Source organism: Propithecus coquereli, unplaced genomic scaffold, assembly GCF_000956105.1.
Source record: "Propithecus coquereli isolate 6110/MARCELLA unplaced genomic scaffold, Pcoq_1.0 Scaffold571, whole genome shotgun sequence".
Classification (NCBI taxonomy): Eukaryota; Metazoa; Chordata; class Mammalia; order Primates; family Indriidae; genus Propithecus; species Propithecus coquereli.
The window spans coordinates 768,855-772,217 of NW_012151630.1; positions in this window are offsets into that span (position 1 = coordinate 768,855).

Here is a 3,363-nt window from a genome sequence, read left to right on the forward strand (position 1 = left end):
AACATTCATCGGGTGTCGGGCGGGTGGTGCAGGGAGGAGGGGATGGGTATATTCACACCTAATGGGTGCAGTGCACACGGTCTGGGGGATGGACATGCTTGAAGCTCTGACTCAGGTGGAGCAAAGGCAATATATGTAACCTAAACATTTGTACCCCCATAAGATGCTGAAATAAAAAACACAAAAATTTTTAAAAAGACAGATTTCTGCATTTGTTACCACTGACCTCCTTAGTTGATACTAGCTAAATCTCAAAGTTTTGGGGATTATTTTCTTGGGTTTTTCAGGTAGACAATCTTGTATGTCAAAATGACTTTCCTGGTAAAAATTTATAAGTTTTTCGTTTTCATATCGTATTACCCAGGATGTCCAGAACACCACCACATAACGGCAGACTTCCTGGCTCTGCTTCCCACTTTTATGCCTCAGTTGTTTCTCAAATTATACTGAGGACTTTTTGTCTCAATAGTATTCTTTCTTATGCTCAGTACCGTCTCTTTAGTCTTTACTAAAACCTGTCAATAAGTATCTTTCTTTGAATAGAAACTTAAAACAAATGTTATTTATGGTCTGCCAAGCTTCATACACCATTTATTCAACAGATATTTGGTTCGGACCATGTGCCAAGAACAGTGGTAGGTCATCAGGAAAAGGCTTAAATAAAATCCACATGATCTCTGTTTTTGGGAGATTGCAGTTCAGGTAGCAAAATCTCAAATAAAAGTAAATTGTAATTATCATTTTTTATAGAGAAGGGGTCTCACTCTGTCACGCAGGCGGGAGTGCAGTGGCGAGATCGTAGCTCACTGCAGCCTTGCACTTCAGGGATCAAGCCATCCTCCTGCCTTAGCTTCCTGAGTACCAGGGCTTACAGGTGTGCATGGCCACGCCCAGCTAGGTTTTTTATTTTTTGTAAAGATGGGGTCTCGCTATTTTGCCCAAGCTGGTCTGGAACTCCTGGTCTCAAGTGATCCTCCCACCTTGGCCTCCCAAATTGCTGGGATCACAGACGTGAGCCACCGGGCCCAGACAGAGTGGCACTTATGTTACGTATGACAGATGAAAGTAACACGGTGCTGGGAGGGCTCACAGGTGCCCGAGGAAATCACCTTCAGTCTGAGAAGCGAAGGGGAGTGGACGCTAGTTAGGCGCGTCCTGGGAAGGCACCGCGGTGTGGAGAAGGGAGGAGTGCGGACAGCCTTGGGGGCCGAGGACATGTGGCCAGGGCGCAGTGGGTGACGGCACAGGAGCGAGGCCGGGCAGGACCTTTGCTCTGGGAGCGCAGAGGGCAGCACAGTGCGAGCTACGGTTTGTGTTCCCGGAAGACCCTGTGGCTGCTGTGTGGAAATGAGGGGTCGAGGGGGCCGGAGCGCGGAAGCCAGAGTCCTGGAGGCCAGTGCTGAGGGGGACACACCCGAGAGCTGGACGCAGGACTTGCACCTGCCCGTAGGGAGGGAGGCAGCTGCCGGTGTCAGGTGCTGCCCAGGACGCAGAGCCACGGGTGAGCCGGTCTTGAGCTCAGTCTGTGGCAGTGACATGCGACACCCGCGGCATTGAGAGAAAGCCGCAGAAAATAAGGAGGGACCCAAACCAAACCTGCGCTGCTACAGGCCTGAGAGGCAGGTAGAGGAGAAGCCGGTGACTGACCAGGAGAAAGGGCCGATGATGCAGACGGAAAGCACAGAGGCAGGCTCTGGTGTCCTGCGGCGTGAGAAAGGCAGGCGTAACTTGGTAAATCTAGCTGCTTTCCCACAGCATTAGATTTTTAAGGTTTTCTAAAATGTAGGCCTGCTAAAGGCCTGCCCAGGTGTGGAACGCAGAGGCAATTCCAATGTCAGTAAGGACTGGCGCGGGGGGCCTTGGGACGTCCCCTCTAGCGTTTGTTCAAGTCTCAGCAGCTTCTGACTCACGCCTTCTCGGTGCTCTGGTGATAAATGACGTCCAAAGTCTCTGCCTGTTCTACTCGTGACGACCCTGAGGAAGAGATGTTTTCAAAACTCAGAGTCTCGTGCACTGTGCAGCGGAGAGTCGAGCTGAGACGGGGGACAAGGACGAACATTAACACAGCTGCCCTGGAGAGCTGCTCTGAAGGAGTCACAAACCACAAGTGCGAACAGCACACCGTGTCTACTCTCCGAATTATCTGGTCCCACACTAAAAATTTCATTTCAAAAGACGAAGGAAAAACAAATCACAAGTGAGCTAACGTAAAAGTTTTATTAAATAAATACATGCACTGTCATGTAAAATTAGTTAAGCAAAAAGGACATTCTGTAATTAAAAAATCCTCTGCTGCTGTCCGTTTGCAGTGGGCGATCCAGCTAGAATCAGAATTAATGCAGCAACCACAGAATAAACGCAGCTACACACACTGACTGGCATTTGGCTTAGGTTCTTGAAAAAGAAGGGCTTTATTGTCTTGACGGAGAACACCTGTACCAGGGATTCTCAGAGTGCAGAATGTGAACTGTGGTCAGTATCGCTACACAACTTCTGTTTGAATCTGAAACTGGGAAACACCTTCATACTTTAAGGCACAGGATAGGAACCCACATGTACAAGCTCACAGAGCTGAGCTTCAAATCCATCTGTTAATTTTCCCTACAGTGGCTTGGCTCAAAGTAGAAAAGTTAAAGTTATCTTTTCCCAGATAAATCAATTATTAAAAACTAAAAACACTGTGACACAACTCGAGTGTCTCCCATCACCGGGATCCCGAGTGCTGAGAGGGTGGCCTCGATGGTGGTTCTCAATGTCCCCTGCACGTCTGGAAAGTGCTTTAGAGCCTGAGAACCACCCCCTTCCTTCCTCTCCTTTTAGAGAGTTTGGAGACAGCGCCCAGAGCCCCACAGGTGGGGACCATGTGTCAACCTGGTGACAGCACTCCCGACTTCACTGCAGCGGGGGCAGCACATCATGCTGCAAAACTGGCTTCCTGTGGGCGCTGCTCCTTGACAGTATCACGCTGCCTGACTGCTTAAATACAGCGTTCCACGAAGTGAAACACACGCGGACCAGATCAGCATGTGGGCGCAGGCCCCAGATGTGTAGGTGTTGGTGAAAATCACTGGCATGCTGAAATTTAAAGGAGCATTTCTTCTCTTTTACAGCTTATGACAGGCCTTTAACAGACCTACATTTTAAAAAGCCTTCGAAAAATCTAACGCTGTGGGAAAGCAGCCAGCTTTAACAAGTGACGCCTTTCTCGTGCTACGAGACACCACTGACGATGTTTTGCGTGCACACACGTGGCATGAGTGGACGAGGCTTTAAAGTGTCCCTGGATGGGAGACAGAGGATGACACTGGTGTCTGTGATCACAGGCAACGTGCTGTGAAGCTACAGGCTGCACTGTAAGTAAAC